This window comes from Papio anubis, chromosome 12, assembly GCF_008728515.1.
Source record: "Papio anubis isolate 15944 chromosome 12, Panubis1.0, whole genome shotgun sequence".
NCBI classification, from domain to species: domain Eukaryota; kingdom Metazoa; phylum Chordata; class Mammalia; order Primates; family Cercopithecidae; genus Papio; species Papio anubis.
Genome location: NC_044987.1, coordinates 39,415,132 through 39,435,474, shown reverse-complemented (window position 1 = coordinate 39,435,474; position 20,343 = coordinate 39,415,132). Strand labels below are relative to the sequence as shown.

The 20,343-nt window shown below is 38.3% G+C and overlaps 1 protein-coding gene across 3 annotated transcripts in view; it reads left to right on the top strand.

Moving 5' to 3' along the window:
* The window catches only part of LOC101012323 (lysine-specific demethylase 4D), a 46,670-nt gene extending 29,119 nt beyond the window's left edge, over positions 1 to 17,551 (top strand). The window contains exons 1-2 of one of the 3 annotated variants that reach the window (XR_004177402.1): positions 7,702 to 7,942; positions 9,098 to 9,198. The gene's annotated coding sequence lies outside the window, so the exon portion shown is untranslated. Of the gene's footprint in view, positions 1 to 7,701; positions 7,943 to 9,097; positions 9,199 to 17,189 lie in introns of those variants that run through there. The other 2 variants (XR_637690.4, XR_004177401.1) reach the window with 2 other exon arrangements.
* Positions 17,552 to 20,343: the final 2,792 nt, after the last annotated feature.

Here is a 20,343-nt window from a genome sequence, read left to right as displayed (position 1 = left end):
CACATTTTTGCAACTGCAATTTGTGCTGCTATAAATGTGCACATGTAAGACCTGAATAGATGTTTGTTCAAAGAAAACATTAAAATAGCCAACAAGTATATTAAAAGGTGCCCAGCATCATTAATCAGGGAAATGCAAATCAAACTACTTTGAGATACCACTTCACACCTGTTAGGATGGCTATTATCAAAAAGTCAAAAAAGACAGCAAATGTTGACAACGGTATGGAGAAAAGGGAACTCTTATACACTGTTGGTGGGAATATAGATTGGTACAGTCATTACACGAAAAGTATGAAGATTTCCAAAAGAAATTAAAAATAAACCTATCATATGACCCATGAATCCCTCTCCTGGGCATATACCCAAGGTAAATGAAATCATCACCTTGTAAAGATATCTGCATTTCTATGTTCATTGCAGTACTATTCACAGTAGCCAAGATACAGAAACAGCCTGTCTGTCAACTGATGAATGGATAAAGTTTTTTAAATTTTTATTTATTTATTTTTTGAGATGGAGTCTCGCTCTGTCACCCTGGCTGGAGTGCAGTGTCACCATCTCAGCTCACTGCAACCTCTGCTTCCCATGCTCAAGGGATCCTCCAGCCTCAGCCTCCTGAGTAGCTGGGATTATAGGCATGTGCCACCATGCCCAGTTAATTTTTCTATTTTTAGTAGAGACGGGGTTTCACCATGTTGGCCAGGCTGGTCTGGAACTTCTGACCTCAAGTGATCGGCCTGCCTCAGCCTACCAAAGTGCTGGGGTTACAGGTGTGAGCCACCATGCTCAGCCAAGAAATCCTGATACATATACACAATGGAATATTTTTCAGTCCTAAAAATGAATAAAATCTTGCCATTTGCCACAATGTGGATGAGTCTGGAGGATGTTATACTAAGTGACATAAGCCAGACACAGAAAGAAAAATATTGCATGATCTCATTTGTGGAATGTTAAAAAAAGAAAAGAGAAAAATTCAAATATACAGAGAGAGAGAATAAAATAGTGGTTACCAACAGCAGGAGTGTGGGATGGAGGAAAAATGAGGAAATGGTCAGAGGATAAAAGATAACATAGATATAGGATGAACAAGTTGAGAGATTTCATGTACCACATGAAGATTATAGGTAATAAAATTGTCTTGCCAGATGTGGTTGCACATGCCTGTAATCCCAGCACTTTGGGAGGTCAAGGCAGAAGGATCGTTTGAGCCCAGGAGTTCAAGACCTGCTTGGGCAACATAATTGAGATCCCCTCCCTGCAAAATAAATAAATAAATAGTACTAGATTAATGCTAAATGAATATATTTCAACTACTCTAGTCACAAAGACACAAAACAATGAAACAATGGGCATGTGAGATGATGGATATGTTGATTTGCTTCACTGTCATAACCTTTTTGCTACCTATATGTTCTGTAGAAGCATGTTGTATATCTTAAATATAGATAAAAAATTTTAATAAATAGAACTGCCAGCAATCCCACTACCAGGTGTTAAAAGGAAAAAGCCTTAGACTTTTACATTTAACATAGTTTATTTGAACAAAGCAAAAAACAACCCTTGAGTCAGGCAGTCCCCAGAGCCAAAACAGGTTCAGGGTACTCTATCCAACAAGGTGATCCGGCAGCATTTATAAAAAATGGTATTGAGGTTAGGGACAACTTAATTAGTCACAGCTTCATTGGTTTATTGGTTACAGAACCTCCTGCAATTAATTGAAGTACAGCGACTATGATTAAACTCTATATTGCTTTGGACTGTTGAGCTGAGTGCAGAAGCCAAGTCTAAATCAATGGCCTTTTACAATTTTGCTTAACAATTACCCTCTTTTGGTCATGCTCTTAGCAACTAAAGTGTGACCAAAATTAGGGAAATTGGTGCTACTCTCAGTCACCATTGTGTTGGGTTTCTGGTCTCAACATGCCATTCATAGGTTATGGTGTCCCCATAATCATACATTTATTTAAGTTTTTGTCATTTCAGGCTGAAGGGAAACCATTTAGCATTCATCAGATGGCTGTGTGTAGACATTTGAGACTTTTTGAGAAAATACCGTTCATGAGGGAGACTATTATGACTTTTAGGAGAATAATACCAAGAATTTGAAGTATGCGCCTTAGCCAGGGTCCTCAGGAACCAAGTCAATTCAAATGGATTACCCAAAGAATGAACCAGATTAGTCTATTCATTTTAGCTTAATAGCCTGTTCATTGATAATTTTGGTAACTGAGTCCCTACAATGCTCAATGTATTTATTCACATGCAACAAAAAGTATTAGCGACTAGTTAAAATCCTCCTTGTTCAGCTAGTAGGTATTCTAGCATCCCATGACTTGGTTAAATTAAAACAGAATGAGAACAAGTGAGTCTCGAAGTCTGATTACAGTATTATCCTATGCAGGGAAAGAGGTAGCCATAGCAAAGATAAGAAAGGTAAGAGTCTCATTATGATTAGTCTTGTTCTTGCATTTTGGGAAAGGCTGTTCACATCTAAGATGCTGTCTACTTCTGGGGAAGCTTGTCCCTAGTCAGCTTTGCCTTAAAGTCTCCAACAAGTATACAGTTCAAGAAGTCTGGAAGGATTCTCCTGAGTTGTGAGATGAAGACCAAAGACTTGAGGCAACAAAGATCCACAGTAGTGTGGGCAATGAGAAGAATCTGGCATAATTCCCTCCAATGTGGTTCAAAAGAAGTCCTTTTCTGATATCATTTCCAGAAGACCCAGTAATCAGATTTCTAGATCATGAAAGATCTAATTATCTTCAGTTCATAAGTCATGAAGGGCTTGCTTTACCTGGTGAAAATATTCTTTGGGACAATGCATTGAAACCTTGCAGTATTTACTCATATGAGAGTTTAAGAGAATTGAAGATATATGAAGTGAAATTTCATCACCAGTGCATAGGCCCTCCAGCAACCATTCCACAAAGGACCAATCCATGCTTTCCAGTGGAGTGGGTCTGATCGCTGTTAAAGCCAATAAGAGTGCCTTTGGCCAAAGTAATCCAATTGATTCAGTCAACTGATTCAGTTAACTTCCATTGATTCAGTTAACTTCATCAGTTGATTCTCTTAACTGCCACTATGTTTGTAATACCTTATTTAACCGTCCCACAACTTTTGTCCAGTAAAACAAACACCTCCATCACTGGAGACCCCTCTAAGAATGCCACATAAAATAAATACTTTTTTTTTTTTTTTTTTTGAGACAGAGTCTTGCTCTGTCACCCAGGCTGGAGTGCAGTGGCATGATCTCGGCTCACTGCAACCTCTGCCTCCTGGGTTCAAGCGATTCTCCTCTCTCAGGCTCCCAAGTAGCTGGATTACAGGTGTGTGCCACCATGCCTGGCTGATTTTCTGTATTTTTAGTAGAGACAGGGTTTCACTGTGTTAGCCAAGATGGTCTCGATCTCCTGACCTCGTGATCCGCTTGCCTGGGTCTCCTAAATTGCTGAGATTATAGGCATGAGCCACTGCACCTGGCCAGGAAACACATTTTTAAATGACCTTTCACCTACTGCTCTAGTATTCGCCCTTCTGCATACGGAAACTTCTACAAAACTGGAACACAGACTACTGGAAGAACATATTCATATTTCATTAAAACTAGCAATCAAAATTTCTCTGTAAATGTTCAAGTGGTTCATCAGATAGCAGGAGTATGCCACCTGAAGTTTTCATTGTCTCCCTAGGATTATGGGCTTGACAACCAAACACTGGTTATAAACAATTTTAGCAATTTTAGAAGAGTCACCATGCCAATACTTTTAAAAATTTGTATTATTTTGTCTGCTCCATGATAGGTTATGGAGGGCAGAACCTTCAGCAATGGAAACTTTAAAGACCTGGGAAAGACCAGGTGGCTGTCCAGGCCCTCCATGAGTCCATACACATTGAATTTACATTGATTTTACTTCCCTTCAAATATCAGTCTTGTTCCTCCAACTCAGGTACATAGCACTATCCGTTAAACAGGCTACTACAGGCAATTCGATTTGTCTTAAGAAGTTCATTCAAATTGCATATCTTTATAATTTCAGCACTGGCTGACCCAGCATGAAAATCTGTTAAAGTATTTCCCTGGTTTCAATCAACTTCTGTTCTGCCTCATATTCGACTAGCAATCTTATGAAACACTTAGTTTGTTCATAAAAGTTCCTGGAATTCTTACCTAGTGCCATGGCATATTTTCGAAGTTACCGGAATTCTGTACTTGTCAGAATTCTTTCCACAAAATTCCCTGAAGATGAAACACTTCAGGCCATAGTAAATAAGTAACCATTTGTGCATGACAAGACTTGAAATGTCCATAAAGATCTGATGAGAGTTCATTACAATCATGATGCAATTGACATGGAAATTCCATTACTTCTGTTGTATACAACATCTTAAGATAATAACTGGAATTATGATGGACAGCATTACACCAGGATGATCAGATTTATATAAATTTTATACTATTTCTGAAATACATATGAATAACACATCCATACAAATATAGCTCAAAGAAGGTCTAGCATCACTTACTATTTGAAAATGCTTTCCATACAGTTTAATATATCAAATATTCCTAATTAGTTTAATATATCCCTTTCAGATATTTCAGGGCCCCTTCTGGAATGCAACAAAGTCAATTCAAAGTCGAAAGACTTATAATTAAAAATTTAATTTTGGGAAGTTTGTCAAAAATATCAAAGTTTAAAACATTTGATAAAAATGAAGACACAGGTCACTGTGAATAATACTAGTCTTTTTTTTAACAAAAATTACAAAATATTTCAAAGACAAATACAGAAGGCTATACAGTCACAGAAAAATTTCAGCTCTGTTAAAAGAAAACTGTCTTCTTAAGTGACTGAAAACCAAATAACATGAATCAGAAGAAATTATCTTGGTAAACATAGAATTTTTGTTTACCTAGGCCAGTTTCCCAAAATGTAAATGAAACCTCTCACAACTTTTTATTTAGAGCAGCTCAATATGCTGATGAAAACTTTAACACAGGGACCAAATTCCAGTTTTTCACGGATGTACTTTTGATGATAATGCTCAATTATTAGAAAAACTTATAAATAATTCCCTTCTAATTGTAGCCAGCTTGATTACTTATAAAATTCCTTTCACAAGATTCATCTTCTCCAGCTTTCTTATGCATCGATTTTATCTATATCTTTCCTTCCTTCCTTTATTCATTCTGAAATCAGCTTTAAACAACTTCCAAACTAGACATAATTACTCTTTTCCTTGACAAGAACACATCTTTTATGACTTATAGCTTCACTTACCAAAAACATGTCTTACTTTCTTCAAATAAGGAATTATTTCTAGTTCTAATTACCATATGTTAGTTTATATATATATATATATATTTTTTTTTTTTTTTTTTTTTGAGACAGAATCTCACTCTCTCACCCAGGCTGGAGTGCAGTGATGCAGTTTCGGCTCACTGCAACCTCCGCCTCCTGAGTTCAAGTGATTTTCCTGCCTCAGCTGCCCAAGTAGCTGGGATTACAGGCATGTGCCACCATGCCCAGCTAATTTTTTTTTTTTTTCTGTATTCTTAATAGAGACAGGGTTTCACCATGTTGGCCAGGCTGGTCTTGAACTCCTGACCTCAAGTGCTCCACTCGCCTTGGCTTCCCAATGTTAATCAGAATTTTAACTCTTAGTAACTTTATTTTCTAGTGACAACTTAGTGAGTTGTTTTTTGTTTTTTTCTTTCTTTCTTTCTTTTTTTTGGGGGGGCATCTTGCTCTGTCAACCCAGGCTAGAGTACAGTGACACAATCATAGCTCACTGAAGCCTCAACTTCCTGGGCTCAAGTGATCCTCCCACCTCAGCCTCCTGAGTAGCTGGGACTACTCCCATCACACCCAGCTAATTTTTAAAATTTTGTAGAAATGGAGTCTCACTATGTAGCAATCCTCCTGCATCAGCCTCCCCAAATTCAGGGATTACAGATATAAGCCATCATATCCCACCAAAGTGAGCAATTTTGAACTGTTTTATATCAGCATTTTGTAGATGAAGCCCATTTCATAATTTTAGAAACATGTTTCCTCATAATGCAATCCCTTTCATGTTTATTAATACCCCGATATACTTAGCTTCTTTATATCATATAAAAAGATGTATCACTAGCAGAATTTATCCATTTTCAAACATTAACCTGTGATACTAGCACTATGTCTGGTACCAGATAAATGACAACAAAAATGGCTGACATGAGTTCAATTCAACCATTCATCTATTTGCAGATACTAACACAGAACACAGGGAATGAATAATCCTTTTCTTCATAGCACTTAAAAATTATTAATATTCTGACGTGTACTGCATACATGTGTACATCTAGATCTTCTGTGACACTGCATGATGGAAGAAACTACATCTACCTTGTTTACCATTGCTTCCCTGGCCCTGGTAGGATGTTACACATACTAAATAGTCAAATATCAGTTAAAGAAATGAATATGGCCATGCTGAGACCACGCCACTGCACTCCAACCTGGGCGACAGAGCAAGACTCTGTCTCAGAAAAAACAAAAAAAAGAAAATGCACAGAAATGGACAAACTCACATATATTTTGTAAATTAAAATTACAGCAAGCTACCTCTCCCCTTAATACTAGCCTTCCTTAATAGCCCCCACAGAATTTTAGTAAGGCTCTCAATTTTGAAGCACCTGTAAATTTGAAGGCCAAAGTAATAAAAAAATTGGTGCTTGTCTAAAGTTTTTAATAAAGAACAGAAAAACCCACATCTTCCTGTCTCTCTCATTCAGTTAGGTGGGTTTGTCATTCCTAGTGTAACAAGAGATGGAAGTTTATTCTTAGGAAAATTGAAGCTGAGAGCCTGAACTCAGGGACTCCAGGCACAAATGAGGATGAGAGTGAGCGGCCTGGCTGCAAAGGGGAATAATACTCAGCTAATACTGAGATGGTGGAAACAAACACAAGATGAGGGCACACTGCATTCACTGGAAGGGAGTAGCCCTAGAGAGCTGCTCCACCCACAGTACATCTTGCATGACCAAGGAATAAACTTTTATGCGATAGGTAAAAGCCTCATTGTCCCTGTACTGCAGTAGGCAGACAGCCTACAGCTGCAGAGAGCTGCCTCACTCAAGGCCATGCCTCTTCCCAGTTTGGCCCACATCCAGTGACTGCTCAGCGCTGCAGCATAAAGCTTGGCCAACTCTGCTGAATTCAGGACGCCCCAGAAGGGCCATTTGAGCTCCAGAGCTGCCTGCAGGATCCGCTGAGACTATCTTTGGCCCTGAGCCACAGATAAACTTTTCCCTGAGCTCAAAACTGCTTCCTTCCTCTTTCTTTCTCAGATATGGATCCTAAGGGCACTCTTTAAGAAAGATCTTTGTGCTGAAGTCTTAGAGTGTGCTCTGTAGTGAACCTGACTGCAACTGTACTTTAGGTTTGTTTGTGTTTCAAAGAGCATAATTTCCATGAAAGAATAAAGATCAATGCCCCCTGCTGAAATTATAGTTCTTCTTTGCATGGTTATTCAGTGATGTGAACAGATAGAAATGGCCACATGAGAATCTCAACTTCCAATTTATGGAATTATTGCTGTGACCCTCCCCCGCTGCCAATAAAAATATGTCCCTTTGAACACCCAAAGTCACAAGGACAAAAAGCAAACATTTTGCCTTTGAGAGGCATGATGGATCATTCCCAGTTTTTCACCCAGATTTACTGGAACCACGCTGTCTGGCTCTGAGAGGAACGGTCCTATGTCCAGAGCAGTGGGCTCTCACATGCATTGTGACTGGAAATGTGACATCATACAGCTGCTTTGAAAACTGTGTGTCAGTCTTCCATAAACCTAAGCAGACATCTATGCCTAGAAGATCTTTCCCTAATTATCTACCCAATTCATAAGAATCAAGAACTATGAAAAATGCATATGTCTTTGAACAGGTAAATAGAAAAACTGTAGCGTATTAAAATATTATTCAGCAGTAAAAAGTAATGAACTCTGGCACATGCAACAGGATAGATGGATCTTACAAACATATGATTTGGGAAAAAGAAAAACCAGATCGAATGGAAAACATACTGTACAATTGCATTTATATTCATTTAAAAAATAAGCCAACCTAAGCTGTGGTCATAGAATTTAGAACAAGATTACCTACGGTGGGAATTAACTGGAAAGTTCCAGGCTGTGGGAATGACCTACATCTTGTTTTGGGTGATGATTACATGGGTTTATATAATTGTTAAAACTCACCGATGTGGAGACCTAAGATCTATAAGTTTTATTGCATGTGTTTTAAACTGGAGAAAACTGAATAGGAGCCAACATAGGGGAGCTGGAAAAGTGGGAACCATCTTAAGAAACTCTGGAAAGCTAAATTCTAGGTTGGCAGGGAAAAAAAGCTGGAGAGCAACATAATCCCCAGTGCAGAACCAAAAGGAATGAAGATTTTGTGACACCAGGTACTCCTGGAGTTGGGAACAAAAGAGGCTAAACAGAGGTTGGGTTGGAAATCTGTTGGAGAAGTGTCAGTTTCTTGGGTCAGCTCCATCAAGTTAGCATCTGGATGCCTGCTTCCACCCACCTCTTATATTGAGGCGAATAATTGGCAATTAAAATTAGGTGATAATGTTTGGGTTGTGACTAAGGAAATGGAGAGAAATAAAGAAGTTCTGAAAAATCTCAGATGATTGATAGCTTAGCTCACATTCTAATTTGGAACGTTAGAATTGAATATCTGCTTGTTATCCTTCAGCGACATCTCAGTCTCTTTCCAGGCAGATAGATGCCCTGGGACACCTAAAATTAAAAAAATATATATTGAGTTGTGAAGACAAGAAACATAGGCACGTAGAGAATTTTTAGAAAATATTGCTCCTATTGCACTCCTGTTTCTACTCAGCTACTTTGTCAGTATTTTGCATTATTTTGCCAAACAAAAGCAAGCAATGGTACAGCTAAAGTAGTTCCTAAATTAGCCTTTAGAAAATTCAGGAAGTTGCTTGTGGTTGTGGAGGGCTTCTTCAAGCAATTGTAGTTAGAATTCTATGTTACTTTATTTTGACACATTCAATTTGGACTGCTCTTCTTGACAGATGGTGCCCATATTCAGCTGTTTGCCCATGTTCAATATTAACCTTTTGCCATGCTGTATTCTATTTTGGAAAATCAAGAAACATTGATAATGAAAACTAAAGGCAAGTGTAGAGTCATCTTTGCCCTCTCCCGTGACCTCCATTGCTAGGCTTCACTTCATTTCTGAGAAATAATAATCTTGTGTTCTCTGCACATTCTTCACATTTATACACATAATTTTACACAGCCAAGATAATATGTCAGGTGTGGCTTTACCAACTTCTCCTCCTCCCCGCCCCCCATTTAAAAACTTAATGTTACAAGTTCTGAATACATTGCTATATATATAGATCCTAGTGACTCCAGCTGAGTCAATCGATCTGTGTAATTTTTCATTTTATTTCCCTGCTGATGGATAAGTAGATTATTTCCACATCTTTCTTACCTTAATGCTTTATTGAACAGCTGTGTACATAGAATAGAGTTCCTTGGTTATATTTCTACTCATTTTCAATTTTTCTAGGAACAGCTATATTGGTCTACAATTTCTATCTCCATTAGCAGTGTGACCATTCTGGTTTTCCCATATATTGGCCCATTTTTATATTGCCAGATCCTTTCACCTTTTTCTTATCTAAACTGATTTTTTTTTAAAGTATCACTGCATTTTCTCAATTACTAGTGATCTTGTACATCTCCTCATATTTACTGGCCATTTGGATTTCCTTTGTTCAGGTTGCCTGTTCTAAGCCTTTGCTCACTTCTTTTGGGTTGACTCTTGTTTATTGATCTCTAGAAGTTTTCAGGAAACTCATTTATTGTCTATTTTATGTATGATAAAACTATTCTATGCTGTGTCTTGTCTCTTAATTTTTTTGTGTCATTATTACACCGAAATTGGTTAAGTATATCAGACATTTCCATCATTGTTTGTGCTTTTGGTTCTTCTTTAGGGCATTTTATCCTACCTTGAATGGATAACACATTCTTCAATATATTTTCAAATAGTCTTGAAGTTTTCCTTTGTACAGCAGGTGTTTAATCTATCAGTAATTTACTTATCTAAGTAGTGTGAGGTAGAGCTCTATTATTCCCCCCAAAAAGGCCACTATCATTTCACCTATTGAATAATTAATTCCTCTTCACAGGATTGGTATGCCACTTTCATTATATACAGATTCCCACCTGCACAGTTGAGCCTTGAACAACATAGGTTTGAACTGCCTGTGTCTACTCATACATGGATTTTTTTCAATAACTATATTGGTAAATATCTTGGACATTCAGAACAATTTGAAAAATCTGTGAGACAAATCTTGTGGTTTAGAAATATTGAAAAATGAAAGTAATTATGTATGTTATGAATGCATTAAATACATGTATATAACGTGTATGTTATCATTTATTACTGTAAAACATACACAAATCTGTTTTTAAAAGTTAAAATTTATCAGAACTTACACACAGATCATACATGGTGCCAATTTCAGGTGAGATAAATGTAAACAAATGTAAAGATGTAGTATTAAATCGTAACTTCATAGAATTAACTGTAGCACCCCTTGTACTACTGTAAGAATTTTGTAGCCACATCCTGTCACTATCGAGGAGAGCTCCGGTGTTGCGCGTATCCTCTTAAAACGCTGTGGGACGCTAATAATCTACACATGAGCAAATATACTCAGTCAATTGCAGGTTCCTGAGCATTTTTCATGTTTAGTACCATATCATAAAGTTTGAATAACACCGTGAAACCCATACGAAGTACCACTAGTGATCCTGGAAGTATTCCCAAGAGGCAGAGAAAAGTCACGACATTACAAAAAGTTGCATTGCTTGATGCATAGTGTAGACTGAGGTCTGCAGTGAGGTTACCAGCCATTTCAGACAGACTGTTCATCTTCTAAACAGATGAAGTAAATTGAAGGTATCCAGAAATACAGTACAGTACTTTAAATGCATTTTCTCTTCCTTATGATTTTCTTAAAAACATTTTCTTTTCTCTACCTTACTTTATTGTAAAAATACAGTATATAATACATGTACCATACAAAATATGTGTTAATCAACTATTTATATTATCAGTAAGGCTTACAGTCAACAATAGGCTATTAGTAGTTAAGTTTTTAGGGAAGTCAAAAGTTACTCAAGGAGTTTCAACTACACAGAAATTCAATGTCCCTAACCCTCTCCTTGTACAAGGGTCAACTGCACGTGCACATATGTCTGGCCTCTGTGTTCTGTACTTAGATGTATTGTTAATTTCAGCTCAACTATCACAGTTTGATAAGGGAGAAGTCATTTGTCCTTTTTTTAGGTATCATTTTGGAGATTCTTGTTTAAATCTCTAACTCTAACACTTGCTAGCTTTATCACCTTGAACAAACTGCTTAATGTCTCCATGACTGGGTTTTGTCATTTGAAAAACAGAGATAACATTTTTCTTATAGGTTATTATGAAGATTAAATGAGTTATTCTGTGCAGAGTAAATTGAACAGTGTTTGGCATTTTATAGTCACCGTGTATGTTAGCTATTTTAAATAACAGTTTTGTTATTAGAGATTAAGAGGGATTTCTGTTCATCAAAACATATGGAGAAGAAGAGAAAAGACCAACCAAGGAGTGTGAACAGATATTGTATTACTCATCTCTAATAAAGAGCTAATATCCAGTATACATAAAGCGCTAGAACAGAGACAGCAAACCCAGTAGAGAAATGGACAAATACATAATAGTCACTTCATGAGTGAGAATATCCCATTGGCCAATAAACATATGAAAAAAATGCTCACTCTCATTTGTAATCAGGAAAATGAAATCCTTCCTTCCTTCCTTCCTTATTTCCTTCCTTCCTTCCTTCTCTCCTTCTCTCTCTTTTTTCTTTCTTTCTTTCTTTCTCTCTCTCTTTCTCTCTTTTTCTCTGTCTCTCTCTTTCTCTTTTTCTTTCCCTTCCTTTCTTCCTTCCTTCTCTCCTTCTCTCTTTCTTTTTTCTCTCTCTCTCTCTCTCTTTCTTTCTTTCTCTTTCTCTTTCTTTTCCTTCCTTCCTTCCTTCCTTCTCTCCTTTTTTCTCTCTCTTTCTTTCCCTTTCCCTTTCCCTTTCCTTTCCTTTCTCTCTTTCTTTCTTTCTGGGTCTCAGCCCAGGCTGGGCTGCAGTATCAGGATCACAGCTCACTGTACCTCAACCTTCTGGATTCAGGTGATCCTCTCACCTCAGCCTCCCAAGTAGCTGGGACTACAGACGTGCACTACCACACCCAGCTGACTTTTCTATTTTATATAGAGATGAGGTTTTGCATGTTGCCTAGGTTGGTCTCCAACTACTGGGCTCAAGTAATCTGGCCATCATGACCTCCTGAAATGTTGGGATTACAGGTGTGAGCCACCATTTAAAAAAAAAAAGTTACAGGGTCTCACTCTGTCGTCCAGGCTGGAATTCAGGGGTATAATGATAGTAAATACAAATTTAATGAGACATCACCACAATCTCACCTGACTGGCTATAACTAAAAAGTCTGATATTTGCCAAAGATTTGCAAAAGTGAAGAGCAATGAGTACCCTCATACACGGCTAGCAAGTGTGTAAATTGGTAACAACTGTTGAAAAACAATTTGCCATTGTAAAGTTTGAATTCACATACAGTTGTCCCTTGATATTCTGGGGGGTGAAGGGGGTGAATTTTAGGTCCTCCTAAGTGTTCTCAGGATGTACAAGTCCCTTATATAAAATAACTTAGTATGTGCATGTAACCTATGCATGTCCTCCCATATACTTTAAATCATCTCTAGATTACTTATAATTCTTATTACAATGCAAATATTATGTAGTTGTTCACTGAAATGTTTTTTATTTGTTATTTTTATTGTTTTTTCCCTCATTTTCTGAATATTTTCAACCCACAGTTGGTTGAATTCACTGATGCTGAACACAGAGGTTACAGAGGGCTGACTGTATTGTACAACAAGGTATCCATTTATAGATAAGAGGACACATGAGCTCCAGTATACATGTCTAAGCATGTTCTGAGTAACACTGTTTTTAAAAGGCCCAAGTGAAAACAATCCAAATGCCCATCAACAGCAGAAACATTTATACCCTTGAACACATTACGGCAAGGCAACAAGACCAAGTACAGTACACGTAACAATATAGATGAGGGAAATAACACATGAAAATACATTAAAATACAAAAAAGCATTATTCTATTTATATAAGTTTATATAACACTTTCAAAATGAGAAACATTTTAATTAATTTATTTAGAATTTTGCAGAGGAGTTTTGTCTCTTCTCCTCAATTTGTTAATTTATTTAATCATTTAGCTATAACATCATGAACTTATATTTATTTTATACTTTGGATTATAATTCAATTCTACTTCGGTTATTTTGTTGCTCAATGTCTTTGATGTTTGGCCACCGGGAACTGTTTGCATTGGTTTCTCTGCCCCTCTAACATAATCCCATCAATGCTATTATTTGTTTTGTATTTACCACATCCTTATTTTCCAGATGGTTGGATCACAGGGGTGTTTCTTATGAATAGTTAAGCACTATTCCCCCAGTGCTGTTGTTGTGGTAGAGTTCCCAGAAGATGTGGTTGTTTAAAACTGTGCAGCACCTGCACCCTCTCTGTAATTCTCCTGCTCCAACCAGGGAAGATGTGCCTGCTTTCCCTTTACCTTTTGCCATGATTGTAAGTTTCCTGAGGCCTGCCCTGAAGCAGAAGCTCCTGTGCTTCCTGTACAGCCTGCAGAACTGGGAGCCAATTAAACCTATTTTGTTTTTAAGTTATCCAGTCTCAGGTATTTCTTTATGTGAGCAATGTGAGAATGGACTATTACAGTCACCTTTCTCATCCAAAGAGAAAAAAATGGAGAAATCTAAGGATATGGAAAACTTAAACTACATTAACAATAAGGTAGAATTGGTATGCCCGATGGTAGAAAATGCTCCCTCTCTTCAGGTGCCAAAGAATGAGTCACAAAATATGACCATATATTAGGGTGAATAGAAAATATCAATATTTTCTTTAAAAAATAATTTTAAAATGAAGCATTCTGAATTATCATGCATTCAGACTAGAAATATTTTTAGAGTCAGAAAATGTACAGGTCCTTTTCCTAGTAGGTTAAACATTTTTTATTGAATGAACCTCAGATTTGAGGGAAATACAAACCAAAAAAGCCAAACTTCCATGCAACAGTAAATATCTATTACATGCATAATAAACTCTGGAGGAAGACAGCCTGATTTTGATTTCCAGCTTCTCTTACCAGCTTGTGTGACCCTGAAAATTACTTAACTTTATGACCGGTTTCCTCAATGTAAAATGGAGATATTATGTACCTCGTGTGTTTAGTTGACAGTTCTATGAGTTAATAAATGCAATTTGTGAATACCAATGCTTGGGACACAATAGCATTAGTGGAGTGTTTTTAGATCTAAAATTTAATAAAATACATAAAGGAATAGATGAGATTCATTTACAATAGTGCTGAGAAAAATTTGCAGCCTTAATTATTTTCTGCATCACATTCAAAGAATGAAATTAACTGGATTAAGCTTCTGATGTACAAGTTAGGAAAGGATAGTCTGAAAGTAGCAGGAAGGAATTGATATACGTATACACAGAAATTAATGAGTTAGATTAACTGTAAAATAATATACTAAGTCAACAAAAAGCTCCAATGATATGAATTTTTTTGAAAAATTAACTTACTAAATAGAACATTTAAGACATACATTTCTATATATTACTAAATAGAACATTTAAGATATTTATGTTTCTGTGTATGAAATATGGAAAGATGGCAGAAGATCTACCTATTCAAAAATGACAAGGATTAGACAATTTCAAAGAGGAATTGTGTGACATCTCCAGTTTAAGCATACGTAGGCCTTTAAAATGAGAAAAATTTCATGTTTTAAAATAAGCACATTATTGATAGAAAATCCTGATGAACTGCATGCAGAATGAGAGGAAATGAGAGGAAATGATGGACAAAACTTATTTGTGAACATCAATGTAAAAATTTTAACTTAAATATTAGCTAAGAGAATCTAAGTACATTAGAAGAATAACATATGATGAGTACATGGGGTTTATTGCAGGAAGGTAAGGATTGCTTAAAATAAGAAAATCTAGGAATATAAATTATCTAGTAAATATATCCAGAAGAAAAGTTATATGATCACATTTATAAATGGTGATAGCCATTTGATAAAATTCAAATCAGTCTTGTTTTACACACACCCACAAGGAAGCAATGGATTCTTTCTTTTTTTTTTTTTTTTTTTAGACGGAGTCTCCGTCAGTCACCCAGGCTGGAGTGCAGCGGCCGGATCTCAGCTCACTGCAAGCTCCGCCTCCCGGGTTGACGCCATTCTCCTGCCTCAGCCTCCCGAGTAGCTGGAACTACAGGCTCCCGCCACCTCGCCCGGCTAGTTTTTTTTTTTTTTTTTTTTTTTTTTTTGTATTTTTTAGTAGAGACGGGGTTTCACCGTGTTAGCCAGGATGGTCAGGATGGTCTCGATCTCCTGACCTCATGATCCGCCCGTCTCGGCCTCCCAAAGTGCTGGGATTACAGGCTTGAGCCACCACGCCCGGCCGCAATGGATTCTTTCTTAAAATAAAATACAAGGCTGGGCATGGTGGCTCATGCCTGTAATCCTAGCACTTTGGGAGGCTCAGGCGAGTGGATCACCTGAGGTCAGGAGTTCAAGACGAGCCTGACCAACATGGCAAAACCCCATCTCTACTAAAAATACAAAAATTACCCAGGCATGGTGGCACATGCCTGTAATCCCAGCTACTCGAAAGGCTGAGGCAGAAGAATCGCTGGAACCTGGGAAGAGGAGGTTGCAGTGAACCCAGATCATGCCACTGCACTCCAACCTGGGTGACAGAGCAAGACGCCAGCTCAAAATAAATAAATAAATAAAATAAAAATAAATAAACAAAATACAAATATAATCTATTTAATAGTGAGATACTTTAACTCCAAGCCACCATTTTCATTCATGTGAGGTATCTGAGGCACTTCAGCCAATAATTTATGGAATTAGCCCAATTAACCACTGAAAATATTTTTAGAAGTATAATTAATGGAAGGGAAGGGACAAAATTTATTTTGTTGTGGTTACAGTTGATAAGGCTGAATGTGGGGAAAATTCAAGGAGGAGGCTAAACTTCTAAAATGGTTTCTTTATGGCCACCATGCTGGCTTCAACCACGGCTTCAACTTCTAGGAGGTCATGAATTTTGCTACCATTGATAGATCAGTTCAGACAAAGTGATGTCTCAGTGCAGTGGCAGGCAAGCCATTGTGGGCATCCTATAACCCAAGTGCTATGAGATGTAGAAATACAGGCAAGCTGGGGCATTTGCAGACCCCATGGAGTCCAGGGCACATGCCAGCCTGGAGAGGCCCATCTGGTGGAAGATCCAAGTGCCCAAGAGGACTACCCTAGCCTGAGACACCACCCAGATCACCAGGGCCGTGACCCATTTAGCCTATGGCCTCCTGCTGTGATACCCATTGCCTCGCCCTTGTGCCGGGTGTTCCCGTGGTCCGTATAGCATGCAGTGATACTTCCCAGCCCAGGACTTTAGCTTGGACCCAATGCTCACCCTAGCTCCGTCAACCCTGGTCTGAACCCCTCAACTGACAGATATGGTTGTCATTGCTGTCTGTAACTAGGGTCTAAAAAGTCAATACTCCAGGCTCTGTCCAGGGGGTGCCTCTTGATGGTCACAGTGCACATAGCTTCAGGCCCTACGTATCAGGCCCTGAGCCTCAGCCCCTGCCCACAGATGGAGCATTGACGGACAGGCCTGCACTACTGAGCCCAGGATCCAGCATCCTGCCAAGGATTCCAGGAGCTGCTGAACCCTGCCCCTGAGCCCATGGTCAGCTTTTATATGTCGCTGTTTTGCTCGGTGATGGCTTCTTGATATTGCTCAAATTTACATCTCACAACTTTGGGCAAATTTGCAGACTGTTACAGTTAAAGAGCCTCCTGGTGCTGAGCTAGCCCCTCTGGTGAGGATTCTGGGTGCTGCTGAGTCCAAGGGCGTTACCAAATTCACCATATATTTTTTATCCTCCCAGACCTTTCAATACCTTGACACTTCTACTTCTGCGTCACCAGCTGAGATTTCATCCATTGGACATGAGTGTCTCTGAGAACGAGGTCTTCCTGGGTTTACTGGGAACTCATCTATCCCAGCGTCCCAATTGCTGGAACAACTATGGAGGCTGCTGCACTTCTGAAGAATTCCCAATGTGGTTCCCCTTTAATCTTCTTCCCTTACCTACCCCTGCCCTAACTCTCCCTTTCTAGCAAAACTAGCCTCTTATGACCAATTAGGTCAATTAGGAAAAAAGTATTATCTTTCTGAGTCATTGAGGTATTCAAAATGTGATGTCACCAGTATTTGTTCACAAATAAATTAAAAGTTACCAAAATGTAAGATCTGACTTTCTTCCTAATATTGTAGTTTCAAACAACTTGGAAAGGAAGTTATTCTCCATGCATTTTTCTTCATAATTAGTTGAAAACTTTTAAGGCAAAATGTATTTTATGGGCTGGTTACACTGGGTGGTGATGCTGAGCTCAGCGCATGGTTTTGGGGTTCTGGCTGTCTGGCCAGGTGGGAGCACTGGGTTGCAGTCATGCTTTGAGGCTGGCCTTAGGCCCAGCCTGGTTCTCAGCTAAATAGCAGGACCCAAATTGCTAGACAAGATGAGCAGCCCTAGGCTGAAGGGGCTATCTGACTATCTTCTCTCCACTGCCTTTTCAAAGCTGTTTGTATACTTCACACTGGTAACTCATTCACTCAACCCAATATTGTCCCCAAATAAGTGAACAAGGTTTCAATCAGGAATGTGTGCTGTATAGAAACTAAAGAAGGATTGGACAACAGAGCAGAATGAGCTGGGGCTGGTTGAGCGGCCGGTCTCAGAAGGATTCACTGAGCAGGAGACTTTGGGGACCCAATTATAAAATGGGGAGGTCTGGAGAAGAATTCCCTGCTTGTAGGGAACAGCAAGTACAACAGACCTAACATAGAACTTGTGAGTTTGTGTTTCCAGGAATACAAAAGAAGCTTATTTGTGTTTGGGACATAGAGAGGAAGGGAGAGAGGCAGGGGGCAGAGCATGGAGGGCCTTGTGTCTCATGTCAGGTGCATTATGTGGTGTTCCTTCAACTTGAAATGAGAAGGCATTAAAACAGCAGTGGAAAAGATGTGAACGACACATTTAAGTAATCAGCTTAGTTGTTCTGTGGAGAATGTGTGAGTAGGAGAAGCAATTAGACTATTTATAATACAAGTGAGAGTGACAGTTGCTTACACTTAATTGTTAGTATTGCAAATGCACAGAAATGGAAAAATTCAGAATATATTTTTAACATTGAAAATGACAGTTTGGATGAAGAAGGAAACATTCAGAGAAGCAAACCACTGCCCACCTTAGTACCACCCTTCCTTAACTTCCCCACTCCCATCCAGAATTTCAGGAAGGCTGTACATTTTGAAGCATGAGTAATCAAAACTTGGTGCTTGTCTAAAGTTCTCAATAAAGAGCAGAAAAACTCTTATCATCCTGTCTCTCCCATTCATTCAGGCAACTTTGTCTTTCTTAACATAACAAGAAGTTTATTCTTTGGAAAATTCAAGCTGAGGGACAACATAGGGTCTCCAGGCATACAGGAGGATGGACTGAGATGCCTGGCTGAAAAGGGGTTTAAGCTAATAGTGACATGGTGGAACCAAAGATGAAAGCACACTGCATTCACTAGAAGGGAGTAGCCCAAGAGAACTGCTGGTCCCTCAGTACATCTTGCATGAGCAAGGAAGAAACTTTTATGTGATAGGTATAAGCCTCATTGGCCCTGGAATTCAGCAAGCAGACAGCCTTCAGTTGCAGAGAGCTGCCTCACCCAAGGCCATGCCTCTTCCCAATTTGGTCCACATCCCATGATTGCTCACTACTGCAGCATAAAGCTTGGCCATTTCTGCTCAACTTAGGACATCACTAAAGGGCCATTTGAGCTCCAGATCTCCCTGCAGGATCCACTGAAAGTATCTTTGGGCTAATCCACAGCTCCAATTTTCCCTATGCTCAAACATGCTTCCTTCCTCTCCTTTTCTCAGATATGGAACCCAAGCACACTCATTAAGAAAGATCTTGATACGGAAGTCTCAGAGTCTGTTCCATAACAAGCCTGACCTGCAACTTTATTTCAGGTTTCATTGTGTTTTGAAAACATAGTTTCCTTGAGAAAATAAACACTGGTTTCCCCTGCTGAAATTATAGTTTTTCTTTGGTTATTTAGAGATGTGAGGAGATAGAAATGGCCACATGAGAATTTCAGCTTTTATTTTATGGAATTATTGTTGTGACCCCTGGTGAAAACATGTCCCTTTGAATACCAGAAGTCACAAGGGCAAGAAGCAAACATGTTGACATTAGCATGATGGACCATTCTGTTTTACTGCTGGACTTCTTAGGATGATGTACTCTGGTTCTAGTGAACTGTACCATGTTCAGAGCAAATTACCCTCACATACATTGCTTGTGGGAATGTAACATTATATAGCTCCTTTGAAAAGCTGTTTGTCAATGTTCTGTAAACTTGATCTCTCATCTATCCATAGCTATTTTTGTTCCTAGGTATTTACCCAATCAATAAAAAATCAGGAACTGTAAATAATCCACATGTCTGAACAGATGAGTGGAAAAACTATAGCTTATTAAAATAATATTCAGTTATAAAAAGGAATGAACCGGAAAAGGAATGATTCATTTTATATTCACTCAAAAAAAAAAAAAAAAAAAAGGCCAAACTAAGCTGTGGTCATAGAACTTAGATCATGGTTGCCTCTAGTACAAGTAAGAATTGACTAGAAAGTTCCAGGCATGAGAGAATGTCAGGGCATATGGGAATGTTGTGCATCTCATTTAGAGTGATGATTACATGGGTGTATGTAATTGTTTAAACTGGAGGAATTGGCAGAGCAAGATGGTATAATATAAGGTTCTACATCAGATTTAGTCTGCCTTATTACCAAATAGATATTAACAGGACATTTCAACCAACAACTGTAAAATGCACATTCTTTTCCTCAGCATATGGATCATTCTCAAGACCAGACCATATATTAGGTCAGAAAATTCATCCGAAAACATACAAAAAATTCAAATAATACCAACCATCTTCTCTGGCCACAGTGGAACAAAACTAGAAATCAATAACCAG